The sequence below is a fragment of the Onychomys torridus genome, chromosome 5 (genome assembly GCF_903995425.1).
Source record: "Onychomys torridus chromosome 5, mOncTor1.1, whole genome shotgun sequence".
Taxonomy (NCBI): Eukaryota; Metazoa; Chordata; class Mammalia; order Rodentia; family Cricetidae; genus Onychomys; species Onychomys torridus.
In genome coordinates this window covers 94,902,346-94,914,892 of record NC_050447.1, presented here as the reverse complement: position 1 = coordinate 94,914,892, position 12,547 = coordinate 94,902,346, and the positions used below count along the sequence as shown (strand labels likewise).

Below are 12,547 nucleotides of genomic sequence, written 5' to 3'. Positions count from 1 at the left end.
ATGGGGGCGGCGGCCGCCAAGGCCGACTGCACTCTGTTGGTGGGCAACCTGGAGACCAGGGTGACGGAGGAGTTCCTCTTCGAGCTGGTCCAACAGGCTGGGCCAGTAATCAAGGTGAAAATCCCAAAAGATAAAGATGGCAAACTGAAACAGTTTGCATTTGTGAATTTCAAACATGAAGTGTCCATTCCTTACGCCATGATTCTTCTCAATGGAATCAATCTTTTTGGGAGGTCTATCAAAATTCAGTTTAGATCAGGAAGTAGTCACGCCTCCCAGGATGCCAGTGTGTCTTATCCCCAGCATCATGTTGGAAATTTAAGCCCTACCTCCACATCTCCTAACAGCTGTGAAAGGACGGTGGGTAATATAACTCCGTCAGCACAGATGGTCCAGAGGTCCTCCTCTTCGCCAGAAGATTATCAGTGGTAAGCAGTGATGAACAATGTTTTCAGACAGATGTCGTGTGTTGGGAAATTTGTTTCTCCACATGCAGAGCAATCGGGATTTTCTCCCTCAGTTCAATCACACGTTCATACCTTTAACCAGTCTTCCAGTTCCTAGTGGCGCCAAGATGCTCTGTCATTACAGCGTGAAAGACGGAATTCTCACCCCTACCTAGGAGATAGACATTGTAGCCGTGAGCAGCGCTCCTCTGATCATGGGTCTGACTATCATTACGGAGGAGGCCGAGAGGATTTCTACAATGACGACAGGAATCATAATAGCTGGAGCCACGACTATGATAACAGAAGAGACAGTAGTAGAGGTGGGAAATGGCCCTCATCTCGACACTAACAAGCATTCCAAAGACATTGTTTACAGGGCCATTTTAGGCCCTTTTAATTAAGTCGTTCTGGAAGTATTTCTAAAAACTGTACAGACAGCCCCACAATTTTCCACCTGTCTTTGAAAAAAAAAAATGTTTTTGAACCCAGCAGCAGTTTCATACAGAACTGGGAACTGTGGCTCCACATTGTTACTTTAATTACCTTCCCTCGGGGTTTCAGAAGAGAAGGATTTTATACAAGAGAACAGGCCACCATTCCAGTCATTTCAGCCTAGGAAAGATGAACTGTATAGATTGGTTGATTATAAAGCAAATATTTGAGTTATCTCACCCTTTTGTGTTGCAAGAAATTTCTTGTTAATGAAATCATTTTGGTGTATATAGTAGGAAACATCCAAATTGGTAGTCTGGAATGGCTATCTGCATTTTATTAATAAATGGGAAAATAGGACTTCTCAGTGATAGTTTTATTAACAGTTTGTTTAAAACAGTTTATTGGTTTTGTTTGGGAATAAATCATATTTTCTAACTCAGAATTTAAGTACAAATTCTGTGGTATGCTCTTGAATTTTATCGCAATTAAACATACATTACAGAACTTTAAAAATTGTTTCATTAAATTATATTTGATGTATGACTAGTCACTCAGGAAGTTAAATATCTACATGTATATTTTTACATAAAGATAGTGTTGATAAAAATTCTTCTTAGAGGAACAACAATGTTAATACATAGATAAAATGGCAAAATGTTTTACTGCAAGGATTATAATTTTGAAATTTTGTTTAACAAAACTTGCATGTGTCAGGATCCTGTTGTTCATTCACTGCAAGTCATTTTTAAGAACTTTGTGAGAAATGTGGGTCCTGTTTATACCATAGCATTTATACTATGTTCCTTTTTAATATATTAAATATATAAAAAGAAAAGAAAGGAGACAGAGCAGGGTGAAAATATCCGAAAGAATTAACAACTTGGGTCACTTTTTCCTACTCTGAGTTGTTCCTGCAAATTGAAATTCTGAAGCCAAGACAAAATTTCAGAAATGACCCTTTCACCCTTTACATGTTTGTATTGCAAGGGCATAATTCTTCATCCAACAGTTTATGGGGCTTGTTTGCTACTGTGCTTTCTGTATTGTTCTGTTTTTCAGCTGCCAAACACTGGCCAGACTTCAAAGATATGTGCATGTAGTTGGACATTATTCTTTCGGTTAATACAGGAGTGCTGGGGGAGATGTGAAGCATGGCAGTATGTTTTCCAACATAGACATGGACATTCTGTGCAGTCAAAATTATGAACCATTAGACTTGTAGCTGAGTTAACTGTAGCATGTAGCCAAGATTAAGGCAGGCCTTGAAGGAAAGAGTGAGGGATGCCATTGAGGCTAAGTCAGCGTAGGTCAGTGGTGAGGCCCAGATAAATTTGCCTAGTGATTACAATTTGGAGGATGCAATAGTGACTGTCAGAGGGTCAGAAGAAGCAGGAAGTTAGAGTTTTCTGCCATTGTCCTTGGCAAAGGAGTGGAAAATTCCTTCTGTGGCTCAATTTGGGCCACTCTATAGACACTATGATTCCGTATGTGTTGGAATAGTCTCCTTCTGATGTCATAAATTACATCAAATGTGGTGGCCTAGAAAAAACAGAAATTTACTCTTGTACAGTTCTAGAGGCCATAAGTCCAAGGCAAGTTCTTTTTGTTGTTGTTGTTTTGTTTGTTTTTTTTGGCAGGGTCACACTCCTTCCTAATACTCAAGAGCACATCATTCCTTGTATCTTACAGTCTCTGGGGCTGTTGGTACTCGTGGGCTTTCTTGACAATGTTATTCCAACCTCCCTCCATGCTCCTGATCTGTTGTGTTCTTCTTTATGCCTTTTTCTTTATTGTTTCTGGATTTAGGGCTTACTTTAATAACCACCAATGACCCAGTTTCTTATTATGTCTGCAAAGATCTCTTTTGGAAATGAATTCACATTCATATATTCTAGGAGTTAGGAAGTGAATATACTTTTTGCGACCTTTATTCAACCCGCTATAATTGCTGAGAGAATCCGAATTTGTGAGGACTTTCATCTTTGTTGATTTTTTTAAAATGAACATCTTTTAGGCTCTGTGTCACACATATTGCCTGGCCTTGAATTTGCGTTTGGTGTTTGGGAGTCCATCATGCCAACCTTTAAGAAGTCTCAGCTGATCTCAGCTACAGTCTGGGTGATTCTCTGTTGTTTGAATCTTAGACGGTCTTTTAATAAAAAACCCGGAGCCAGATATTGGGGTAAAAGCTGAAAGATCAGAGAAACAGAGCAAGCCACAGCCACCTCACCTAGCCAACTCCACAAATCCTCTAACTGAAATCTTCTGAGTCCTCACCCGAAAGGATCTCAGCTGAACTGCTTTCGTTCCTGTTTCCTCATGCCTTATATACCTTTCTCTACCCAGCCATGTCACTTCCTGGGATTAAAGACGTGTGCTTCCCAGTACTGGGATTAAAGGTGTGTGCCACCACTGTCTGGCCACCATGTCTAATTTAGTGGCTAGCTCTGTCCTCTGATCCTCATGCAAGTTTATTAGGGTACACAATATATCACCACAATTCTCCTTTCAGCTGGACTTCCCAAACTAATACACAACTCCTTTTCTATACATTTCCTTCATCTTGTCAAGGAAAAGTTAGACTCAATGGCTATGAAAAACTCATGGCAGGGGGTTAAGAAATGCCTCAGTTGGTAAAGAGCTTACCACTCAAACACAAGGATTTAAGTTTGGTTCTCCAGCACCCATTTGAAAAGCTGGATGAGGCAGTGTCTATAATTCCAGTGCTGGGAGCATGGGGAGTTGGGAGTGGAGAAAGGCAGATCACTGGAGCTTGCTGGGCAGCCAGAAGAGTTAAACAAGTGAACTTCAGGTTAGATGAGAGATGCAATTTCAACAAATAAGGTAGAAGAGCTAGAGGCCATGACCCTGTAGCTGAAGACACCACACAGCGTGGTTGTACAATATATAGATAATTCAAGCTAGGACTGAGCTGGAAGCTTCTTCCCTGCCAACTAGTACTCGTGATGCTGGAAGATGTTATGCAGGCTGCTAGGAGAGAAAAGGCAGCAGTAGTAGTCCTATCCAGCTGTGACCCCTAAGAACTATGAGACTAACCTGACAGGAAAGATGTGCCCACTTGTGCATAAAGTAACATACTGTTCTGGGGGCAAGCAAATACTCTCTGATTTGTGAGGCCCACTCCACGGGACACAATACAATTCTGGTACTTTAAGCCTGTTTAAAAAAGAACATGGTGGGGGAGGTTGTAGGCCCCAGGGGTAACTTACTCTGTAGTTTAGTTAAATGGACTCAAAATCAAACTGCCTTCTAGACAGTTTTTATATTACTAGACAAATGCTACTCTCAGCCTTAGCTTTTCTTTGCAGTGAATAATTGCTAATGCAGAGGCTCACTGATGGACAAGGTGCTAAGAGCCAGTGAAGGGTCAGTGATCTTCCTTGCATAAGACATTTATACCACCCTGCTAACGTTCAGTATGCTGGCTAGTTTTTTTGTCAGCTTGACACAAGCAAAGATCATCTGTGAAAAGGAACCTCAACCCAGAATATGTCTTCATCAGATTGATCTGTGGCAAGTCTGAGTGTAGCTGGAGAGCTTCTCTCCAGGTGCCACCAAGCCCCCGTGGTCCCACAACCCACGTATAAAATAATCACTCAGACGCTTATATTACTTATAAACTGTATGGCCATGGAAGGCTTCTTGTTATCTACTTCTTTTATCTTAAATTAACCCATTTCTATTAATCTATAACTTGCCACGTGGCTCTTGGCTTGCCTGTACCATCCATCTCACTTGTCATTGCGGTGGCTGGCAGCTCTCTCTGCCTCTACCTTCCACTTCCCAGACTTCTCTTCTCTGTTTGTCCCACCTGTACTTCCTGCCTGGCTACTGACCAATCAGTGTTTTATTTACCAATGAATCATCCACAGCATCTGTGGGGGCATGTTTTTGATGAATGATGTGGGAAGACCCAGTCCACTGTGTGCAGTGTCAACCATGAGCAGATGTATTGAGTTATATTTAAAAAGCAAACAAGATGGGCATTGTGGCTCACACCTTTAATCCCCGCACTGGGGAGGTGGAGGCAAGGTAAATCTCTGTGAGTTCAAGACTTGCCTGGTCTACATAGAGAGCTCCAGACATCCATGACTATATAGAGAAGTCTTATTTAAAAGACAAAACAAACAAAAGAGCAAGCTGAATAAGTGTGGTATCTACTTCAGTTCCTGCTTCCAGGTTTTTGCCTCAGTTCCTGTCTTCAACAATAGACTATGTTGTGGAAGTATAAGCCAAACAAACTTATTCCTCTCCAAGTTGCTTTTGGTCATGGTGTTCATCAGAGCAACAGAAAGCAAACAAGGACATGTAAGCAACATTGTAGAAGAGGAGACGGAAAGAATGCAAAAGCTGGAAGACAGGGAAGGGCTGAGAATGCCGTCTTCTGGGAAAGACACAGTGATCACAATCTCAAAAATCAGAGCAGCGGTTGACGCTTGTACTAGATCTTCACAAGAATGGGTGTGTCAACAGTCAGGCAAGAATGGAAAGGACTTGAGACTCTACTTGTCTCTGCTGAACTAATTTAGGAAGAGAGTAAGTGGTTGTTTTCATTTATGTACTCACTGGTAACTACTAGGCTCTAACAGAAAGTCATACTTCTTCTGGTCTGGGTTAAACTAAATGTGTGACAAAACCAAGCCAAAAGTCATGAATTGGGTAAGGGGGTAAAGAGGGGGCTGATATGAATGGGAAGAAGATAGTAGGGGTTTTGGAGATAGTAATCAAAATGCATTGTATGCATGTATCATATTATTGAAGAACAAAAGAAGTTGTTTTAAAAAGTTAAAGACATTTTGAAAAAGTGTACACTTACAAATGTGTGCGCGTAAGCGCGCGCGCGCGCGCGCGCACACACACACACACACACACACACACACACACACACACAAGAAAGGCAAAGCTGGGTATAGTGATATATGCCTGTAATCCTAGTACTTAGTTCGAGGCCAGCCTGGGCTACATAGTGAAACAAATATGACCACCTTTATTGTGGACTCATGAAAGATTCAGTCATGTTGTCACACAATGACATTTGGACTGTCTATAGGACAGTGGTTCCGTAATTATTTTATTGCCTACTGACATCAAAGCCATCCTTGTTTATGTGAATGCACTCTACAGTGTTCACACAATGGCACAATTATTTGCTGATGCACTTCTCAGAGCATATAGCTGTTAAGAGACATGTGGCTGCATTAATAATCTATTGTGCTATCTGTCCAGAAAGAGTCTTTTTATGTTCCAGCTTGATTGGTCTATGGGATATCCAAATATATCAGATTTAACACTTTTTCTGGGTGTTCCTAAGAGTGTTTTCAGAAGTTAGAAGCTAAACCAGTGGACCAAAAAAAGAAGATGGCCTTCTGCAATGTTCTTCTAATCTGTTGGAGATTGGTGGAGGAGTGCTGTTTCTATCCTCTTTCTGCCTGTCTGCTTAAGCTGTGGGTGGGTCTCCTGCCCTCAGTTGTTCCTGGATATCTGACCTTCAGACTCAGTCTGGTGTCTACACCACCAGCTCACCAGCCCTGAGCTGCATTTGTGAGTGTCCTGCTTACAGGCCATAGATATTGGACTTTTTTTGTTTGTTTGTTTTGTTTTTCGAAACAGGGTTTCTGTGTGTATCTTTGGGCCTCTCCTGGGACTCACTTGGTAGCCCAGGCTGGCCTCAAACTCACAGAGATCCACCTGCCTCTGCCTCCCAAGTGCTGGGATTACAGGGGTGCGCCACCACTGCCCGGCAGATATTGGACTTTTAAGATGTGGACCAATAAATCATACACAAGCACTTTCAATTCTTTATTTTTTTTTTTCTCTGAGAAATCTGACTAATGTAGAACCTGGACTTTCCAGGCAGTCTTCAGGGAAGCCATTGGCACGAGGTTATTTAGAGACTGTACATGGGATGAAAGCACTATTCCATAGTTGACTCAAAATGAATCTCATTTTACAAATGAAAGAAACTGTGCAGAGAAATTATAAGATGACTGAAATATGGTTCTCTATCCAATGTAGATCTCAGCACCTTACTTCCTGTCTTAAAATGACTTAGACCAATAGCTCCTGGACCTGTAAATTATGATTTTTTTTTCACCATAATTGGTAACCTAATTTTTCCTTATACTTTTTAACTGCTTCTCAAGCTATACAGATGCATGGAGTCTGCCGTCCTGCTAATGTGACTAATAACACCATATAGACATTCTACTTAGTAGCTTTTAGGCTCATCTGTTAGCTCATATAAAACAGAATTTACAATAAATGAGATTTTAAAAACGTCATCATGGACCAAATTGAACATGATTTGGTGGAAGGAAAAATCATATGTTGGCAATTTTGCTTTTGATTCTTGGCTTGAGGCCATTTGAGTTCTGGAGGAGAGTCAGTATTATATGGCTGCAATAGTGATACTCCTAACATCTCCAGCATTTGAAAGCAGCTCCATCAGAGGATTGAGTTCCTGAGATGCTGCTTCTTTAGACTAGACATTTGAATTTCCCCACTCAGTACCATTGTTTAAAAAGAGCACCTCTACAGCATCAGTCACGGTTCAGCTGGTACAATATCAGTTTTTTCTTTTTTCTTTTTTTTAAAAGCTTCTACAGCTTGAGAAATAATTGGCAACATTATCTAGGCAAGGGCGCAAAGAACAGGAATCAACATTCAAAATCTGGAAAAGCACAACAAAACAGAGCCAAGATCAGTATTTAGTGTGTGGTTGCTTCTAAAGAAAATTGTCATTAGATGCTAGGGATGTTGATGGGGTTTGAAGTAGAGAGAGCTACAATTTATAATCACAGAGCTGTGTGGTGTGTAATTCTCCACAGATATCTCACATGACCCTCTAAATCAGCAAGGATGAGGAAACTCATTTTACTAAGTTCAGCTAGAAAAGGGCAGGTGAAAATTTTCCACTGTTGATGTCTAATTAAGGAAAATATTCCATAAGTTATCCATGATAAACAATGATGCCTTTTTCTTCTTGATGGAAGCACTTCCCAGGGTAAATCCTGTAAATAAGTTAAATAGTTCCATACACCAAAGGAAAAATTGTGGGAAGATTCTCACACAATACAAGATATAGGAACACACAAAGTGAACTGGAAAGGGATATCTTAAACAGTATCATTTCCACCCCAAACTCCTGCTAGTCAGAATTTTGTCAACTTTCCATGCATTAAATACAGTTGGATTGTGTTATGTAGAATGATTTAGATGACTGTCATAGTTAGCTTTAGTTGTCAGTTTGGCACACCTGGGAAGAGGGAATCTCAATTGAGAAATTACCTCTATCTTATGGACCTATGGGCATGCCTGTGGGGGCGTTTTCTTAAGGCTAATTGATGTAAGAGGGTACAATGTAATAAGGATACCATCTCTGGACTCGGTTTGCATAAGGAAGGTAGCTGAGGAAGCCAGAAGAAGAAAGCTGGTGAGCAGTGTTCCTCTTTTGTTTTGTGCTTTAAGCTCCTGACCAGACTTCCTTCAGCAATGAACTGTTACCCGGAAGTGTAAGATGAAACAAGCCTGTATGCCCTACACAAGTTGCTTTTGGTGAAAGGCTTTATCATAGCAACAGAGAAGCAAACTAGGATAGTGGCCATACTCAATTCATCACCACATTACACACACCATTTTTAATCCTCTTTACTTGGGGTGGGATGGAGGTGGATATCATTTCCGTTTGAAAGATTTAGAAGCACATGTAAAAAGCTGCACAATTCCCATTCCTAGGACACAAGTGTAAACAGGCTCCCAGACCCTAGCACAACAAATACCTTGTTAGAGTCACTATTCTGACCTTAAAACTCAGCATGTAGGCCTCATCATCTGCCCAAATGGGAACAAAGACCTAATCCATCAAAGACGTAATCCATAGTTCCAGGAAAGTCCCTAAATGTAGTGCTTTTTGGCTTCTGTAGTTCTGCTTCTTGCTAACTGAAGTGTGACAACTAGGATGTGGCTTTTGTGCACAAAAGGCAAAGATTGGGGCTGCGTGATTTGTTCAAGCTCCCCATGCAGCCACTGGCCGGCAATAAAGACTTCTTTTTGGCTTCAAAAGGGTCTGTATGGTAGTCCCTGGTGGGTTTACCTCAAAACAGAAGTGGGATACAGTCTCAGTGCTAATTCTCCAGCATGATCTCTGTGACATCCCCTGTTGTGGCACTCCTGAGTATCTCATTTTTGATTGTCTCCCTTTCTTCAGGGGAATGTTGTTATCAATGTATTCTTTTCTTTACTCCCTGCTGACTTTGGTTTTTGAATATCCATAGTCCTAATATTCCATTTTGGTTTGGATTTTAATCAATTGAAACATAATCCCCAATGTTATTAGTTGAAAGAAAGAGCATCAAGCATTAATCCTTCTGAGAGAGTGTATTTTGCAGGAGGCTCTGGAAGGGCAAAGACCTTTCATAGCCAGAAAATTCTCTCTAATAATGGAAAACAAAGCAGGCTGATAGGAAAGAGACTTTTGAAAGAGGGGAGAGGCCAATTCAAAAATTCAGAAAAAGTAGAGCCAAAGTGGTTCATAAGTGAGTATAACTTGGAAGCACATTGGAAATGCAGAATCTCAGATCTATGGTCTGGTGGCAATTTGGGGGTGCATCAGTCTGTAGTCTGCAAGTGATTTGAGGTACACCAAATGCATCAAATGCACCTCAAATGGTTTCATCCATTCTCTGAGTTCATTCTGTTTTAACTCAGGCTGTCGCTGAGCTCAGTGATGGACAGAGGGGTCAAATCTCTGCAGTGACCAGGTGAGAGGCAAGACTGGGGTCTAAATAACCAGATCTTGCCATATAACAGTTTGGCAGCTGTTGGGAAGTAAGTGGACTGACTCAAACTGAGTAAATGAGCCAAGCTCAATGCATAGTTGCTGAGTTAGCAAAACTACCAGGCCAAAGCAAATCCAGTGTTTTAGCTTTAGACAAGCAGTATCTAAGCTCTTACCCACGAGGGCAAATATAAAGTAGCTGAATATTTTTATTACTAGTGGGGATTTCCAAATCTGTATCCCCCCAGGAGCCTGAGTGGTTCTCCCTCCCCTCATAGCTCAGTTCACGAATGAACTGTTTCCTTTATAGTTGAAATGGAAGAGTTTCCCTGAGCAGAAATAAGCAACTTGTTCCCCTCTTGTTAGTTTGTTTATTTTTTTCTAAATGCAGGTTAGCTTGAAGCTTGGTGATGTCCTGCTAAGCGGACATACTCCCGGCTGACATGTGCCTCTCAACAATGTCAAATGTCACCTTACAGATGAATTGGAGTCTCCCAATCAGGGAATAAAAGAGTCCTAGAACTTGGCATTTTCTCAGCTTATCGTACTGAGTTTTTGGCAAGTCCCTGAAACTGTAAGTGTTTCCAATTTTCCCTAATACAATTTACCTCGTCATGTCTTCCAGGGGTGGTGAGTGAAGGTTAATGAGACGCGCACCTGCTTTGGTGTCCTGGAGAGGATAAAAAGCATATAAATACATCAAGCACAATGGTGAGATATAGATAGCATTTAAAGAGGGAAGGATCTGTCATGAACGCTGTGATACATGTGCATTGACCATGCCGTTACTAGGTCCATCCCATTATAGGCTTGGCCTTAGGATGAATTTTAATGAGTCTGCAACAAGGGAGATTGTTCTGTCCACCTCACTCATAGTTATTTCCAGTGTTCTCTAGCAGATCTCATAATGCATTGCTCCATGAATGAATTATATGTCAAAATTTCACGTTTTGTATTGTGATCTTTGTTTCCTACTGCAAGTTTGTCTTATCACCTCCTGTCTTTTCTCTGCTGTAAGACTTTCTTTCTTTTGTTCTTAAGCTTTTCTTTTTTTTAATTAAGAATTTTTTTTTCATTCATTTACACACTAATCAAAGATCCCTTGGTTCTTAAGGTTTTCTAACACGCCAAGTTCTCTTCTTTCAGGGAACTTTCCTGTGCTTTACTTACTGTTCTTTTTACCTGTAATTTCCATCTCCCATTGCTCCAACATTATTACTTGACTAGTTCTGTTGAAATAAGCCTTCACTGAGAAAGCTTTGTGGCCTCTTAAGCTGGAGCAGACAGGGCTTCATGTTAGTCCATTTCACCATGCACTGTTCCTTTCTGAGTGATTCCTTGATAAGTGGCTCTCAGTTTCAACTGCACACTAGCATCACCTGGTGCATTCATGTGTTTGAGCATGTGTGAGCATACACACACACACACACACACACACACACACACACACACAATGTTTAAAGAATAGCATATTTTGTGGCACTCTCTAGGTGAATCCAGGGCACAGAACCATTGTACTGGGCCTTGAACTCCTAAGAGTGTGAACAGTTATGCCTTTTATAAACAGAAAGCATGTGTGCTATTGAAATGTAAACATTGGCATGCAATCCTCATGCTACTCTTTAGTTAAATGCATGTTGCCTTATAAATTTGCACATCCTCAACTTTGGTTGTCTGCTAACTATTGGAGAATTAGGTCTTTAACATAACTAATATAAGGCGAGTGTGATATATACCAGCAACTTGGGAGGTGGAGGCAAGAGGATCATAAATTTGAGTGTCCCATAGAATTACACAGGCAGACCCTGTCTTGAAGCAAAGCAAAGCAAAACAAAACAAAAACAAGTAAACAAGACTAATGAATATATTTTCAGGAAATTAATCCATGCTGACTAAATATTTTTTCTATTTTTCATTTCCCTAGTTCTCCACCACTGGCTCATTCTTATTCAGTAAGTAAGCTTATTTATAAAACCAAATTAAGATTAGATAAAAAAGAGAAATGACTTGAAGGCCTTTTGGGATGTTTTTGCCTGGATGTGATGATTGTTGAGTATGAACTTTCTATTGTATAGATCCTCAATAGGGTAGTCCTGACATTTGACATAGTTTGTCAAAAGGGTTAGAAATCATAGAACAGAATCTCACTGAATACCACTTATTCAGCGAGTCCTTCCAGGGCGTTTATGATTGTATTGGACAGCGGCAGTACAAGGCAAAGACAGGGGGTGTCTGTCTTGCAACTCAGGAAGGGGAGCTACCCATCTGCTTCCCTCAGACTCTTACATTGCAATGGTATGATGCATGCTGTTCATTTCCACCTCTCCAAGACCTGACCAAAGTTCTGGCTCATAGTCATTGAATCAGTGATTAACTGATACGGTAATTAAATTGTAGGATATTGGTCAGTTATTCTCCAGTTTCATTGTAGTAGAAAAGGGCTTGAGTCTGTTGAAGCAAAACAAAATTTACCAGAGGAATTAATGTAGTTCATAAAGGAAACATCAACACCAGGAAAATGAAACCAATTTACCAACCCAGCCCAAGAGCAGAACCCTGGGGAAGTTGTCATCATGGATCTTTGAGAACTCCCAATGCTCGTCAGCACACTTGGTCTCACTCACCTTTGCTTCTCTTGTTTGTGTTGTGAGACATGAAGTGGGCTCAGGGGTGGCTGGTGCACTGTACCTATGACTTTCAACTCTTACCTCCAGAGAAGACAGGCCTTCATCTTCCAAGCTTCTGCTTTGCAACTCCAAAGGAAGAAGTCTGATTGTCCCAGGATGAAAAGGTTGTCAACTCATGATCAGCTACAGAGGCTGACTACATGGTTGTGCTTGAGAATTTGGGCAGGAGGAAGATTCTT

The 12,547-nt window shown here is 40.9% G+C and overlaps 1 pseudogene; it reads left to right on the top strand.

The window, feature by feature from the left end:
• Nucleotides 1-798, top strand: LOC118583518 (annotated as a pseudogene).
• Nucleotides 799-12,547: the final 11,749 nt, after the last annotated feature.